The 17,891-nt window shown below is 39.5% G+C and overlaps 1 pseudogene; it reads right to left on the bottom strand.

Annotated features, from left to right (window-relative positions):
- Positions 1-15,447: 15,447 nt before the first annotated feature.
- Positions 15,448-17,680, bottom strand: LOC136283006 (uncharacterized; annotated as a pseudogene).
- Between the last annotated feature and the right edge of the window lie 211 nt (positions 17,681-17,891).

The following is a 17,891-nucleotide window of genomic DNA, read 5'->3' as shown; positions in this document are numbered from 1 at the left end:
AATGTGCTCAAGTGTTGTCATCTCCACTGGCTTTATTTTTGAATACATCCTTCTCTCAAGGTCAACTACCAAGTATATGGAAGTCGGCCCACATCACTCCAGTCCATAAGAAAGGGAGCAAAAATCTCATGGAGAACTACCGCCAAATATCACTGACTTGTATTGTTTGCAAGATTGCAGAAGCTGTGGTAAAGTCCCGTGTGGTCGACTTTTGGTCAGACCTCAATCTTTTTAATCCAGACCAATTTGCGTATCTAAGGGGTAAATCGACGTTGGCACAATTACTTACATGTTACAATGACTGGGCAAAGGCTAGGAATTGCTCGCAACAAACGGATATCATCTTCTTAGATCTCTCCAAGGCTTTCGACAGCGTGCCACACGAGCGCTTGCTGTTGAAACTACAACGGTATGGGATAGACGGCTCTCTACTACTGTGGATTAGAAATTTTTTGACGAATAGAAGGCAGCGTGTAGTGTTAAGGGGCAATTGTTCAGACTGGTCACCCGTGATTTCAGGTGTGCCTCAAGGAACAGTACTCGGCCCAATCCTATTCATTATTCGGGGAATCTTTTATATAGGGTTAACCTCTAGAATATCCCCTTTCGAGAGATACTTTTACAATTTTTATTTTCCTTCTCTTGAATAAAGTATTGTAATTGTAATTGTAATTGTAATTTATAAATAAGAAGTCATTAATCATATCGTAATCTATCAATATTGAAACCATAATCAGTTGTCATGAGGGTGAAAGTGCAAGAACGTGCCTAACTCAGAGTATGTGTGGGTGAACAAACTAAAACGAGATTGACTCTGAGTAGGTGGGCCTAAACGGAGTATAACCAGGTTAACTTGACGTATATGTCGGTCAACCAGAAAACACGAAGTTAAAATTTTGTAGATAAGGGTAAACGTGGTTAAACGTGGCTAACTCAGGGTAGATGGGGGATCATGAGGTAGAACGTACTTTCCTGAGGGTAGATGAGGGCGAACGTCGTAGAACGTGGGCTAACGTGGTAGAAGATGGCTGACTTAGGGTAGACGGGGGTGAACGTGATAGAACATGGTTAACTTACGGTATATAGGGGTGAACGTGGTTAAACATGGTTAACTCAGGGTAGATGGGGTTGAACGTGGTACAACATCGCTAACTTAGGGTATATGGGGGTGAACGTGGTTAAACATGGTTAACTTAGGGTAGATGAGAGTGAACGTGGTAGAACATGGATAACCTATGGTAGATGTGGATTAACGTAGTAGAACATGGCTAACTTAGGGTAGATGTAGGTTAACGTGGTAGAACATGCCTAACTAAGGGTAGATGTGGGTCAACGTGGTAGAACATGGCTCACTAAGGGTAGATGTGGGTTAACGGGGTAAAATATGGTTAACTAAGGGTAGATGTGGGTTAACGTGGAAGAACATGGCTAACTAAGGGTAGATGTGGGTTAACGTGGTAGAACATGGTTGACTTAAGGTAGATGTGGGTTAACGTGGTAGAACATGACTAAGTTATGGTAGATGTGGGTGAACGTGGTAGAACATGGTTAACTTAAGGTCGATGTTAGTTAACGTGGTACAATATGGCTAACTTTAGGTGGATGTGGGTTAACGTGCTAGAACATGGCTAACTGATTTTTGTGCATAGAAAAGGAGTTCTGTAAACTGCCTTCTAGTCGACATTATCTGGTGTTTCGAGCATGCATTCTGTTGCCCATTTTCTTTGGGCCTCAAATGGGTTCTTTTGTTTTTTGCTCGTCAGAATTTTATATACTAGTCTGTTTGGTTTTGTCGTCTTTAGGAAGGTGTCGAAGGTAGTTTCGTATGCAGTATCACAGTTGTTAAAGTTAGCTTCATTGCTTTTTTGTAAGGCCTTAACAGCTGATAAGATGCTTTGAAATGTCTTTAAAGTTATAGAAAGATAGGAAACTATTCGCATCATTCATCAAATGGCCCCCTGTTTTAACTCCCTTTACAGACCATGAACGATAGTATACAGGTTTGTTACCGACACGTATAAGAGAGTTATGCCATAGAATTTGCGCCTTTAGCTGATCAATGGTGGAGAAATAAGTTTCAAGTGAGATTTCTGACCAGATGTGGAGTATTTCTGAAGTAAAGGCCTCTGCAGTTTATAGTTTTTAACAGATCTTGTTTATTAAGGTTGGTACGAAAAAATTCGACACCACCTAAATTTTGTAATTCATAGTCAAACAAAAGTTTCCATTTTCCTTGATTTTCCGGATCTAGATATTTTTTTACCCAACTTGATTTAAGAGCTTTGTTGAAAATTTTGATATCAATCATCCTTAACCCTCCGTTCTCGTAGTCGTTGATCATTATGTCGCGCTTTACCTTGTCTTCCTTGCCATCCCATAGAAAATTGAAGAACATATTATTTATTTCTGCTAGAGCGCTGTGGTTGGACGGCAGAGGGGACAGGATGTAAACCAGTTGAGAGGTTAAAAACTGTAATTTTTCCTAGTAAGGTTAAACGGCGCAGTTCCCGGCAGCTTAAGCTGTTTCTGATTTTGGTTAGTTTTTCGTCGTAATTAGCTTCTATAGTGGTTTTGGGGTTGGTGGAGAGCCATACGCCTAGAGCCTTAACCTTATCTTTTACCCATTTAAAATCTTTGTCGGGTCTGAGATGTGCTTCATTTCCAATATAAGCACCGATCCACAAAGCTTCAGTTTTCTTGCTATTCAATCGGAGACCAGAAATCTCGCTGAAAAAGTCTAATATTTGTAAGGAGGTTGTTAAAGAGGCGGGCGATCCATCTAAAACAAGGGTAGTATCATCCGCGTATTGACTGATTTTTACTTCTTGCTCGTTTATTTTTATGCCCTTAATGTTCTTATTTTTCCGTATTGTTTCGGCTACACAGAGAATAAAGAGATACGGAGAGAGAGGGCAGCCTTGTATTACCCCCCTTTCAAGTTTGAAGAAGTTGCTAGACCAACCGTTGTTAAGAATGCAGCTTTCTGTGTTATGGTAAAAGAGCTTGATCCAGTTGATAGCAGATTGCCCAAAATTGTAATACTGTAAAGTTTTTTGAAGAAAAGACCATTCTACCGTGTCGAAGGCCTTTTCAAAGTCGAGAAAAAGTAGAAGTCCTGGAATGTTCTTCGCGGCTGTATACTTTATAATGCCATCAACGAGTCGAATATTTTCTCCAATAAATCTACCTTTAAGAAAACCCGATTGGTCATAGTTAATAATATTTGGGATAACCTGTTTAAATCTATTGGCAATAGCTTTAGCTGCTATTTTGTAATCGCAGTTTAGTAGTGATATGGGGCGCCAATTTTTGATTAAATCGGGTTCTGCATCTTTTTTTGGTATGAGTTTGATGATCCCTCTACGTTGAGTTACTGAGAGCTAGCCGCTGCGGTAGGCGTAGTTTATCGAATTTAAGAAGAGGTCGGAGATATCATTCCAAAAGACTTTATAAAATTCTGCTGGTAAACCGTCTGAGCCCGGGGTCTTGTTACATTCCATATCCTTAAATGCTTTTTTGTTCAGTTAGGTTTAGTTTTTTCTCCGTTTGCATACCGAAGAAGATGCTGTTTGTCAGTTTATTTTGAGAGCCTTTGCTTGAACTGTGAAGGCGTTTGTAGAAGGTTTCACACTCGTTCAAAATTTCTTTGTCTGTACTAACAAATTGTTCATCATCCAGTTTTTCTGGGTTTAAAAAATATTTTGTGTTCTTTTCACTTTTATTGTGCCATCGGCACTTAGCCCGCAAGATTGTACCTTTTGTTCGGTATTCAATTAGTTTTTGTAATTCTAATTTTTTGGAGTTCAAAGCGCCCAGGATGCCTTTCTTTTCCTTCTCATCGATATTGTTGGATTCAGCTAAGCGTTGTAAGCTGTTAATTTCTTTGTCAAGCTCCTCTTACCGTGATATTTTAGCCTTTTTGACCGTGGAGTATTTTAGAGACTTTTCTCTAATTTTTAGTTTTATCATTTCCCACATAAGGGCATCATCAACGAAACTATCATTTTTGTATTCTTCTTGAGTATTTTTAATCGTAACACGTATTTGGTTTATGTAATCAATTTCTGATAGGAGCGAGGTATTAAGTTTCCAAAAACTTGGGCCTCTCTTGTTAGAGTGTGTGGCAATCGTGACCTCTATTAAAGAGTGGTCCGTTTTGTATCCGGTGGCGATATTAGTGGATTTAACATTGCACATTAAACTTTGCGTAACAAGGAAAAAATCCAAGCGACATTGAATTTCTGGGCGTTTTCGCCGCCACGTATATCTAAGGTTGTCCGGGTTTAGGACTCACCATGCGTCCACTAAATCAAATTCATCACAAAAACCTTTTGATGTTTTAACCGATTCTGTATGTGTCCTAGCCAGACCGCCCTTTTTATCTATGTCCAGGTTCAAGACCAAGTTGAAGTCCCCTCCAATTATTATATCGTCGCACTCAAAATCATTTAAATGGTCAAAAAAATTCAGAAAGAAATTTGGATCGTCCTCATTAGGCGCGTAGAGTGTGGCTATAGTTATAGATTTTTTATCTAATGTGATATCGCAGATGATGAATCTGCCGTTGGGATCCACGTATGTTCGTTTAAGTTGAAAATCAAAGTTGTTATTGAATAGAATGGCAACTCCTCCTTTAGCACTGGTACAGCAGCTGAAAATTGTTTTGTATCCCCATTCAGCAGACCATGAAGGGATCGTGATTTCTGAGCAGTGCACTTCTTGAAGCATGTAAATTGAAAACTTTTTCCTTCTGAGCCAGTTAAACATTTCTCGTCTTTTCAGTCTGTCCCTGAGTCCTCTCACATTAAGAGGGCCTATTTTAAGATCCGTAAACTTAGCAGAGAAGAGAACATTAGGAAAAAACCATGCAGAGAAACTAAACTAAAATCATTATGGTTATTATAGCAAAAACATGATGTTTGTGTTTTCAAGCAAGCGGAATAAATACAAAAGAATAACAGAAAGCACACATAAAAAAGTTTCATTGTCAGTTTGAGTCCCAGCAGAGTTGGCTGTCATAATCATAATAGGTGGTGGGTCAGCTCATTAGTCCTTGCGATTAATTTGCATAGGTTTTTTTTAAAAAAATGTTTTTGTTAAGAGAAGAGGGAAAAGGATAAATTACTTTAAGTAGGCTGGGATATTCTTATAATCATATCTTTCGTTATTAATTAAAAGATATCGGTCAACAACCTTCGCGTTTGGATGCCCTTGACTTTCCCTTGCCTTCATCATCGCTTTGATTAATACTTTTCTTTCATCTTGTATCGCTTTCGCGAAATCTTCGGTTATGTAGACATCGGGGTAATTCTTTCACTGCTTTATCTTACCTCTGTCGCTCCAAATTTCGTTCCTGTCTTCACGGCTGATGAAACGGGCGATGATGATCTGAATCTATTCTGGATTTTCTTACCCACTCTGTGAACTGCATGGAATTTTATGTTCGACGCGTCTATGCCCATTTCGTTTTGAATTACGCCACGAATCAGAACTTTACAATCCTTGCCTTCCTGCTCTGCAATATTGTTGAAACGTAAGTTTTCTCGACGGGTGTATTGTTCAAAAATGACTAACTTAGGGAAGATGTGGGTTAACGTGGTAGAACATGGCTAGCCCAGGGTAGATGCAGGTTAACGTGGTAGATCATGGCTAACTTAGGGTAGATGTGGGTTAATGTGGTAGAACATGGCTAGCTTAGGGTAGATGTGGGTAAACGTGGTGGAACATGGCTAACTAAGGGTAGATGTGGGAAATTGTGGTAGAACATGGCTAACTAAGGGTAGATGTGGGTTAACATTTTTTTTTTTTTTTTTAAACAATTTTATTTACAAGACGATCACTTACACTACTTACAGCATTAATTACACTCACATTGTACTTGCTACTAACACTACTGATACTTATACTTACACAAATTATGCATACACTACATTACGATACATGTATTACAATACTATTAACATTAATTTAATTTACGGTTGGCAAAGTTCTTTTCAATTAGAAGACAATCACAAGTAAACATACAGGTCAAAAATGAAGTTAAGTATAAGTCTAATCTAAAAACAACAGCAGTATGAAAAATTAAAGTAAAAAAGCCCACGTGCGATAAAATTTCGGAAGTTCTTTTTTTGCGGTCGCGATCTCTTTTAGGATTTCAAGTTTTCCCGTGATGAACAGTAGGAAGATTTGAAAATCTAAGATGTCTCCGCAAAGGCTTGTGCAGAAAATGTGATATTTGGCTAACAATAGGCAATAATTTAGGACTTGCCAATGCTTTGTCCTATAATGCCAGCCATAGAGTATATGACTTGTGGATAACGTTATTGTTTCATTTGTTTTTTGGTGCCACCAGTCTTGAAACAGAATCCAGAAGTCGAGTATTAGTGTGCAGTTTATTAATAGGTGATGCAACGTTTGTTTTTCTGTATTGCATAGGTTGCATAAGGGGCTTTCTGAAATGCCGTCTCGGTAAAGAGTGGCGCGAGTTGGAAGCACGTTATGAATCACTTTATACTGAAACATTATTATTTTAACTTCGTTTGTAACTTTAAATGGCATAAGATAAACGTTCTTGATGGTAGTTTTTGTAAATCCGTGGCGTAGAATTTTGGTTTCGGCAGTGGGAGGAACAAAGACGGTGTTTAAAAGAGAAGAGTAAATAGAACTGGTTCTTAGGCTGTTTACAGTAGTGTTCGCGTGTGTGACGTTTGGAATAGGGTTTGTAAGAATAGCTTTCCAGTCTTTTGGGATTGCGTTGACCAAGCCATAGTATGTGGTGAAAGGCACATTTAAATTAAATTTTGTGACAAATTCATGCCACTTCAAAAATTTCTGATTTTGGTTTAAAATGTCGCTTATCTTAGTAATACCGGCGTCATACCAAGTTTGGTAAAAGACAGGTTTTTTTCCTATAAGAATTTTTCTGTTATTCCACATTATTTCGTTTTTAGGATTTATTTTGGAATCGATGCCCGTTGAGATTTTAAACTCGCACATGGTAGAACATAGCTAACTAAGGGTAGATGTGGGTAAACGTGGTAGAACATGCCTAACTAAGGGTAGATGTGGGTTAACGTGGTAGAACATGGCTAACTTATGGTAGATGTGGGTTAACGCGGTAGAACATAGCTAACTAAGGGTAGATGTGGGTTAACATGGTAGAACATAGCTAACTAAGGGTAGATGTGGGTAAACGTGGTAGAACATGGCTAACTAAGGGTAGATGTGGGTTAACGTGGTAGAACATGGCTAACTTATGGTAGATGTGGATTAACGTGGTAGAACATGATTAACTAAGCGTGACATGTGGGTTAACATGGTAGAACATGGTTAACTAAAGGTAAATGGGGGTTAGCGTGGTAGAACATGGTTAACTTAAGGTAGATATGGATTAACGTGATAGAACATGGCTATCTTAGGGTAGATGTGGGGTAACGTGGCAGAACATGGTAAACTAAGGGTAGATGGGGGTTAACGTGGTAGGAAACGGCTAACCAAGGGTAGATTGAGGTTAACTGGGTAGAACGTGGTTAACTCTTGGTAGCTGTGGGTTATCGTGGTAGAGCAAGGTTACAAAAAGATTAACTTAAGGTAGAAGGGGTTAACGTGGAAGAATAAAGCTAACTAAGACATATCGTAAGTCTTACATGAAGCTTGTAGCATGAATATTGTCAGCCATTTTGTCGTCTATATGGCATTCAGCCATGGCGTATATACCCACTATAACTGTGAATGTTTACGCGATTTAACACTAACTACTCTTATTTAGTATAAATCTACTAGCTTTCTATCATTAATGCCGGTCTCTGATTGGCCATGTTACTCGCTATCTATTCGGTGATAGATAATGAGTAGCGTTTGTCGACAAAATGGCGGCTGCTTCTTCGCGCTTTCAAATTGTCTGCGGGAAGAATTTAGATAATTTACTTGTTTAGTTTTGAACGACTAGTTTATACTAAAACAGTTAGATTATTCGCTCTCGGTTACTATGCACGATAGCTGATTCGGGCCGCGCGCTCATCAGCCATCACGCGATAGAAATCTCGAGCTCATAATGCAATTGTTAAATATAAAATCTGCAGAGCAAGTGGGTATTTAGTGATTTTTTAGTGATCTAGTGGGGAGAGGAGGGATAGGGGGGTCAGAACCTCTCGCTTCCCGTACTCTGCTCTCCCGCTTCCCGTACCCTGCTCTCCCGCTTCCCCGATCGTTTATCTTCCGACTCCCGCCTTTTTCAGTCCTGCTCCTGTCCCTTGTAAATTTGAAGACTCAAAGCGCAGTTCTTAAGCATTTCCATTGTTTTTAAACATTCTGCGCAAGATTAACACTGTCATATGGTCTCAGTTTAATGAAGTTTTGACTTACTCGTTTATCTATTTTGTTTGAGAATTTTACCATTTCAGTCCATTTTCACATCACATTTGTTTCTGACATCCGTTTTCAGTGACGACGGTCTTAAAAGTTCTAATTTGCAATTCTGAATCGTCCCGTGTTTTGATAAAGTTGGATAGTGACTAGATACGCGTTTCCAGCAACCAGTCCGGCGTTTGTTGGGAACATGCAATTAAAATACGGAAATAGGATATGACGGACTTGACCAAACGTCCCAGGCAAATTTCTAATATTCTTATTTATCGATTGGCAATTCTAAGTACATCTAAACGAAGCCTTCCATCTGCCGAGGTGGCCGCTGTGATCTCCTTCTGCTCCAATTGATTGTTGACCTGTCAAGTCTGTCTCCTCTTCCGAGTAATTTTGTGATTTTATCTAAAAGACCTCTCCAGGATTTTTTTTCTCTTCAACTTTTGACTTTGATCAGGCAGCGAAAATCTATCGACATTGCTAGAAAGAGCGCCTAAAAGTTAGTAAAAATAACTAATGGCCAGGTTTGAGAGAAAGTGTTACAGACGTGTGACGTGTATGTGCAGGGGGGCACAAACTCCCCCCCCCCCCCCACCCCGAAAAACATTTTCCAACTTTGCGAAGCTATAACTTTGCGACTTTAAAAGATATAACTCCAAAACTTTGCTATTTCTACTTATTTTAAGGTGCTCTTTCCAGCAGTGTAGAGAGATTTACATGGCCAATATAAAAAGTTAAAATTGGTATTTGGTATTAATTTTTCCTCCGTTTCAACAGATTAGAGTCTAATGAATAATTACAAGTAAGATGAGAGGATGGAGAAGGGCATAATATAGCAAGCTAATTAGATGCCCCTTACCTTAAATTACAATTTTTCATACAGTAAAAGGAAGCGATACAATTAGATATAAGATATATAGATACAAATATAAGAGAGGGAATAGGAATCACACCTTAAACAACAAATATTTAAGTAAACATGATCATACGAAGACATTTATCAGCACTGGGAAAGGTAATGTGAGAAAAGTGCTCTATTAAAAAGTTTTTTAGTGGGCTTCTCCCGTATTGATATAGGAGTATCATTTCAATAGTAACACCCTATAACTGTATAATCGTGGATCTCAGATACAAAAGAAAGTGCAAAATTAGAAGATTATTTTTCTAGAATATGATCGTAGAATAGTTTATACGTACTCAATTTGAATATGTCTGGGAGCTTAATTAGGCCAAGGCCTACATAATGGGGAGTAACATGGTCATGAATTGGTACATTGTTGATGATTCTTATAGCTTTGTTTTGTAGCTTCACCAACTGAGGCAATGGAGCTTCGTAATTATTACCCCACAATATGCAGCCGTATGTTGAATAAGGATGTACAAGTGCACAGTATACACTTACAAGAGTTTGAACTGTTACATGTCGCTTCAGTTTTGCGATATGTTTAGACTTTTGCTAATTTTACTGCTAATATAATCAGTATGATCATGCCATGACAGAAAGGAATCGATAACTTATCCTAAGTATTTAACGGTGTGAGACTGTTCAAGGTATTGATCGGCTAACTCAAGGGGGGATATAAATTGTAATTATTTCTCTGTCGTGGTTGGAAAACCAGGTATTTTGTCCTACTTAAATTCAGGGTTAACTTATTTGAGCATAGCCATTCATAGACTGGTGGTAGCTCGGAACTTATTCGCTGGATCAATACATCTAAATAGAAGAAAACTTTAATAGGTACTCCCCAAGGGGCTTTTCAGCGTCTATTTACATAACTTCATCAGAACAATAATATCAAAAACTAATGACTATTTACATTAATATCACTAATTATATCAAAATTAATAACTGTTTGCAAGAATGTGACTCTTAAGTTTCTCCTTAAATGCCTTTAGGGAGGCACACTATCTTAATTCAGGAGATACATTGTTCCAGAGCCTCGCCCCTCTAAAGGCAAAGGACCGCTGACCAGACGCTGACCTAAAGAATAGAATCTGTAGAGCTTCACGATTTCGTGTCCTACGATTATGAATGTCCGATATTTTAACAAACTTACTACTCAAGTAACTAGGGGCAATATGGTTCATGCATTTGTAAGTCATGACAGTGGCTCTGAAAAATAAAAGCTGATCTACAGAGAGCCAGTTTAGTTCTACAAGCAAAGTTTTGCACTAGCTGTAACTTCTTGATGTTGGTCGTAGAAGTGTTGGACCACTCTGTCGAACAGTACAGCATTTTACTAAAGACTAACGATGATATTAATTGTTCGAGCGTTTTCCCATCAAAACTATTTTTTACTCGATTGATCTGGCATAGTTCTGCCACACAGGAGGACACGACGTTGGAAATATGGCAGTCATATGTGAGGTGAGAGTCCAGGGTAACACCTAAATCCTTCGCTGACGCGACTGGTTCTAAGTACTTGCCCAGAAAGGACACCACAGGAGAAGAGGAAAACCTCTTCCTCAGCTGCCTAGTTGCGATGAGCATAAACATGGTCTTGTCTGGGTTTATCAACAGCTGATTTTCACAGCACCAAGCTGCGACGCGCAGTAGGTCTTGTTCTAGGTTTGCAATCGCTGTGTCTACGTCAGGTAAAGAAAAGGAGAGAAAGACCTTGGAATCGTCGACTGCTGTTAAAGATGTGTCATCTGCAAAAAATCTTACAGTAAAGTGATTAGTAGCTCTGGCTGTATCGTTTATATAAACTATAAAGAGAAATAGCACTAATATTGACCCTTGTGGTACTCCTGATTTCAATAAGTAGAAATTAGACTCGACACCATTAACGAACCACTGGTTTTCACCGGCACGAATGCCATATAGGTCAAGTTTGGAAAGTAAAATGGAATGGTTAACTGTGTCAAAGTCTTTGCTCAAGTCTAGAAATATAGATACAGCATAGCTACCTTCGTCAATAGCTTTAGTTATATCATCTACTAAGTCAACCAAGCAGTCAGTTGCAGTTTTTCCGGCTCTAAAGCCAAACTGGTTCCATACAAGAATATTTTCCCTGTTGAAATGAAATATCAATTGATTAAGAATGCATCTTTCAAAAATGTTACTTAGGGCTCAAAGGACTGATATAGGGCGATAGTTGTTACATAAGGAGCGAGAGCCCTGTTTAAAAATTGGGATAACTTTGGCAACTTTTAAACTGCCTTGCTTAAGTGATAAATTAATGTCATAGGTCAATGGACTATAAATTATAGGTGAGGCAGAAGATAATAGCAAAGGATGAACTTTGTCAAAACCAAACGATTTCTTAATATCAATACTTTCTAATAATGATAAGACCTCCACTTCATTTACTCTAATAACGCGAAACGATTCTTTTTTCCTGTGCTCGTAAGAAGAGGAACGGTGATTTGATTTGGGCAGTTTAGATGCAAGTTCGGCTGGAACACCGCAGAAGTACTTGTTGATCGCACATGATATTGAGAACGGCTGTTCAAAGTTTTTGTCATTTACTTGCAATTTTTCAATGTTGGAAGATGGCCTCTTTTTGTTCATAATCACATTAATGTTATCCCACATTTTCTTAGAGTCTAAGTATATTACCATAATATAGTGCGTGATATATTTTGTTGATGGCCATTATTTTGTTGCGATAAAGTTTGTATTTATCATCATAATAGGAGTTACGGGTTGTCAGCCATTTTTTATACAGCTGATTATGAATTAAAAAGTTAAAATAACCATGGAAAGGTCCATTTCATCAGATTCCATAACACGTTCAACTCCTGAGTCTGAAAGAATCTTGCAGAATGTTTCCTCAATAAGTTGCAACCGGCTATCAGTCTTCCATGTGCAGACCTTTTACTGCCGCACCGAAAAATACTAACGTGTACTAAGACCTAATAAAATGGTCTTTGACGACATAGAGTTGAGATACTTTCCTAACCAAGTCGCGCACTCAGACTTGCTTATAATACACGACACATGTGCCCTAATGCCGCTCGACGTAACCACCGTAAAAGGGTTTACATTTTCACCGGAAGTAAGCCTGTTTTTCAGCCCAAGCGTGAATTTTCGTTTCCTCGATTGCTCAGAAGACGCTAAATGCGCGTCAAATAACATTTTGGGTTCTTGTTTTCGACAGTATTTTAACGTATTAATAAATGACAATAATTAGCGTTTTGCATTTCTCTCCCGCTTCCCGCCCTTTTAGAATTCCCGCTTCCCACCCTTTCCTCTCCCGCCTCCCGTACCCTTCCCGCCCTCTATTCTCCCGGGCTCCCGCCTCCCGGTTCCCCCCTCTTCTTTCCCACCATACACGGGAAATTGACTATAATGAGAAAAGTTGATTGCATCTGTGTCTCCAAAGAGGTCGAAAATGTTGTTCTATCTTATTTGCTGAAGTGTGCAATGTTTAGTTTTATATAAAATAAGAACATATTTCAAATGTTAGGCTAAAGAGGTTCTTGTACAGAAGGGGTCCAATTGGCAAACTTCAGCCTAACAGGTTCTTAAAAAGTGGGTTCTTACTTGTGGGTTTTTACTGTAAACCTACTCAAGTGTCTGCAACAGTTAGTGTCTTATTAAATTTTCTTTTCAGCACCGTAAAATCAGTTGCCCATTTAACATGAAAGGTCTATTTGAAATCAAATGAGCACTCTACAGTGGTAGTATTGGCTACTTACCAAATTATTCAAACCTTTTTTACTCACTTTCGACTTGTGGCTAAATTTTGACTCGTCAATTTGAATAATGACCCCTGGTCCACCAAGCCTTGGGATTGAGTGTAAGATTAAAGCCTGCCAGGCCACTTCTCTACATTTTCGAGCTATTTTGATGAGAACTTTGCGCGACGCAATTCCCTCGAAAAATATGGCTCTCAAGGAATCTTTTTGAGCCCATTTCCAGAGAAACTGAACCTGCCGCTATAGTGAGAGCCTGCTACCTTCAAAAAACGATCCGCTCCGGAGTGATTTCACTAGTCCACATCGGTTGCATTTCCTGTCAATCCAATCATACCTGTTGTCACAAAACAACCCTTTTCATCTTTTTAGTGGCTAGGAATAAATACCTTGCGAATAATCTGCTATTTACTGGCTTTTTACATACCACTGATATCCATCAGGTTCCCGTCGGCAAATAATAATATTAATCCGGTGTGCACATCTAGAGAAATTAACATTTTTTTTCAGGAGCCTTTTCCTCTGTAATCAATGTATGAGAACCAATTTCGTCCTTAATTCATTTTAGTAAATAAGAGGAGCAAGTCTCTCGCGGAAAAAGTCTGGCATGTCTAAGTGAGTGGCGCGTGAACTGCGCAGAACAGCCGGAACACCGTGCTTCGTATCGGGGAAATACCTTAATACTGGGTGTTTTTGACAGGCTTGTTTTCGGATGAAACTTAATCGAAGGGGGAAAAGGGGCTATTATCGAAGGGATCTTTGTAATACAAGACTGGGGAATTTTTTTCGAGGTGGGGGTTAACAGGAATTTTACGGTATTACGCTCTACATTCCCATCCCATTTGCTAAAATTCCAGTTACAATTCTCACTAGTAACTGTCTATTCTTTTACTGGTTTCGTGTCGCTTCCTCGAACTTTCTGTACCTGGCCACTCCTGGATCTTCCGGTGTTCATGGTTTTAGCACGGAAAAATATCTTTTAATAATGGGCACAATTTAACTACCACACAATAGCTGGAAATACCACTCATTCCAAAGGTGTGGCTAACAACCCATAATTCCCTAATTCGCTCTGATGAAGGCTGGGGTAAAAGCTCAAAACGTGAGCTGTCGAATTCTTGTAACGTGGTCAATTTACCACATGAACTTAGTTGCTGAACCAAATTTCGCGTCGATCGATACTAGCAGTGATCACACGGTCGACATATCGATCGCTACCTAATGGTCGGCTGTCGGCAGCATGTCGATGATATATCAGCGTAGCAAATCATTTCATTCTCAGCAGTATCCCTCCTCAAACGGCAGCTATCTTGTCTACTACGCCGTCAGCTAGTTAGTGAGTGAGCTATTTCGTAGATTTCCTGCAATAGCAAAAGTTACTTTGAACAGGGTTGTACAGGGTAATTCGAGACGCCTGATTTGAGGGCGAAAAACTCGTGATTCGTGAAAAGAGTTCAATTTTAGTTGTGATTAGTGAATTGATAGCCTCACCTGGGGCCCGTTTCTCGAAACTCCCCAGACTTTCTGGGTCTTATTTCGGGTGCTGTAATTTCCTACGTATCTCAAAGACGAAGACGTTTCTAGGAGTGAAATTTACAACAAGTTTGCCCTTTCGTATCTTGAAATCATAGTAAAAGGCCAGCTTTCTAGAAAAGGCAGATCGCAGTTTTTGAAATGGCTTTTCGGCCCGGAGAGTTTACGGGACTTTCGAGAGAGATCCGTGAACGTGATCCGTGTTTTGCGGATTGTGATTCGTGAATCATGGGTAAATTTTCGTGCAAACTGAGAATCTAATAGTAACTAATGATCAATAAACTGTTTTTATATAAGTACTGAGACTTATTCCTGAAATGAGAGTGATGAAAATAATCTTTCAGTTTAAAGTCACAGCCAATAAGCGACGCCAACGATGAAATTTCAGAGTGGAAAAGCATGGTTCGCGGTGTCTGATTGGACAGACGATGAATAGTAATCGCACGTACGAAATTTCAGAGTGAAAAAGCATGGTTCGTGGCGTCTGATTGGACGGACGATGATTAGTCATCGTACGTACGAGGAAACTACGTCATTCAGGCGCGAAAACTGGCAAGCTGCGTTCAGTTTCAGTTCAAACCGGAAAGATTTGTGGATGCCGTTTCGGTTGACAATTTCATCGCAGAACAAGACACAAAGAGATGTAAAACTTTTGCACACAAAGAAATTTGGGTTTAGCAACTAAGTTCATGTGGTTAATTGACCACGGTACAAGAATTCGAGAGCTGACGTTTTGAGCGTTTACCCTAGCCTTCGTCAGAGCGAATTAGGGAATTATGGGTTGTTAGCGGTATATATACTGAACGAAACAAAGAATGAAATATATATTAATTGCCAAATTTGAAAAGGTCATAGACAGGCCTACACAGACTCCCCTGTGTGGTTTTACGTTTGCGACGCAAAAGCCTTTAATTAAAGCTTCGCTCTGACGAGTATGTCTTTGAGCGATTTACCTCTTTTGTATGATATAATCGGAGGCGTTTTGAAAATTGTTTTCAGCAGTGGCTGATTTTGGATGAGGTTCCATTCTTGCATCAGTATTTGTTGTAAATGTTTAACCCCTGGGTGGTATGCTGTCACAAAAGGCAATATTTTGACTTTAGTTTTTTTGGTTTGTTTTTTAAGTGTCGACTGCCTTGCGGCAAACGAGACCTCAGATAACGTTTTTTCAATTAGGCTTTTTGGGTAACCACGTGCTTCAAGTCGTGTTTTGAAATTACACATGGCCTCCTGGAAATTTCTTTCCGTGGAGTTTGTTCTTAGAAGTTCTTAGCTTCTCCTTTAATGAAGCCTTTCTTAACACCTGGCGGGTGGCAAGATGAATAGTGTGTATATTGAAAGGTCTCGGTCGGTTCGTAGTGAGTTTTGACGTCGAGGATAGCTTCGTTTTGGAATCTTTCACCTTTGTAGACAACCGTGTCTAAGAATGTGATTTCAGTCTCTAAGATTTCAGCCGTGAACTTTATAGTTGGATGGAACGTGTTAGCTTGTTCTATGAATAGATCAATGTCTTGTTTACGAACATCCCACAGGGAGAAAACGTCGTCAATGTAACGCTTCCATACTCTCGGCTTGATACTGCTTTGGTGAAGCAGTTTTGTTTCAATTTCTGCCATAAAGAGATTGGCGAAAGCAACCGCCATTCGTGTTCCCATGGCAGTTCCAAAACATTGGAGATAGTTTACTCCGTTGAACTGGAACGAATTTTCTTTCAGTATAAGCCCGAGCATTTGTTTTAAGTAGTGGGACGGAATGGGAGGGCTGTTATTGTGGTATTTTTCGTATGCTTGGCATACTATTGTGATACCCTCTTCTTGTGGGATGTTTGTGTACAAGCTTGTTACATCCATTGATACTAAAATAGTATCATTTGACACTTGCGTTTTCTCTATAAAGTTGATGAAATCAGTTGTATCTTTGAGATAGGATTTTTGCTTTTGAACAATAGGCTGTAATAAATGATCCACAAAGGATGATATCCTTTCAGTTGGTCCTTCGCAGCCCGATATAATCGGTCTACCCACTGGCAAAGGTTTGTGGATTTTTGTTAAAGTGTAGAAAATCAGTATTCTGGGCGGATTGGGAGTCTGTGAAAGCCACTTTTTTGTCATATCGTCTATATGTTTGCCATTGTGCAGTTGAGCAATAAGCTCATTAACTTTTTTTAATGTGTCAGTGACCATGGGGTTTTCAAGAGGTCGGTAGTGGTCTCTGTTGTCACGGGTGTTTCAATAAATTTGAGCCCTTTTGCTAACACGCTGACTTGGTGATCAGTTAATGTATTGTCTGAAAGGTTTTTAAGGTATTTTTCATTTTTCTCCCTTTCTGTAGTCACTCGCTTGTGTAGTGTATTTTTTCTATGCTTTTTGCGTTTATTATTCTTGGATAGCCTTTTTGCTGTAGTGGGTTTGGCGACTGATTTTTCAGAGATGACACTGTTGTACTTTTCAACATGTTTATTATCACTCTGAAAGCGTGTAAATATAAGATCTTTCAGTTCTGAAAGCTGATTTTCTATTTTGTCTATCCTGTCGACATCAGTATTTACAATGTTCCTCAAGGGCGAACGTGATCTTTCGCGTGTATTTACATTGTATTGTGATCGAGACTTGGCAATATTAGTCTTTTCAAGTTTGTTCTTGTGACTAACAAGTCTACGCTGATGGAAGCGCACTAGGGCGCTAACGTATTGTTCTTCGGCGTGACTTTTAATAGCGCTTATTTCCTGTCGAAAGGTTTCGTCAGGCGTGACGTTTGCCTTCGCCTTGTATTGAAGCGACTTAGGGCAAGTCTTTTGTTGTAAGTGTCTCTCCAGTTTTAAAATGGAGGTTTCAGTTCCTTGCTTCTTGAACTGGATAGCGCTGATGGTGTCTTCATGTTTCCTCTTCCTTGGCTGCCGCGTGGATCGGCTATTCCTCGGAAGGTTTTCTTTTTGACGGCTTTCTTTTTGAAGGCGTAGACCTTCGTTGCTGCGTTGTTTGGCTAATACAGCTTTATGCCTTGGCTCGAGTTGTGATGCTGGAGGGCTATCCTCTGGGTCCGATTCTAGGTTCGGACCAGTGTACGTTAATTCCATCGCCTCGTCCAGATTTGGACGGTAGTCTGGCGTTTTTGGTGGCCGCAATGGTGTTTCAAAAGCTGACATCTTTTTCAGGTAAAACTGAAAGTGAAGTATATCGTCTAGCAGGACCGGCGGTTTCGATTCTTAAAGAATCTCTTCAGCTGCTTTGTTAAGTCAGGCTGTGTTAATCAGGGACAGGCAGAGAAACTCTCAATTCCAATCCCGCCAAAAAGGGTGGAAAACCATCCTTTTATACTTGGTTTACCTGCGGTTAGGATCAACGGTGTTCCGTTTT

This window comes from Pocillopora verrucosa, chromosome 8 (genome assembly GCF_036669915.1).
Source record: "Pocillopora verrucosa isolate sample1 chromosome 8, ASM3666991v2, whole genome shotgun sequence".
NCBI classification, from domain to species: Eukaryota; Metazoa; Cnidaria; class Anthozoa; order Scleractinia; family Pocilloporidae; genus Pocillopora; species Pocillopora verrucosa.
This window is presented reverse-complemented; position numbering and strand designations above follow the sequence as displayed.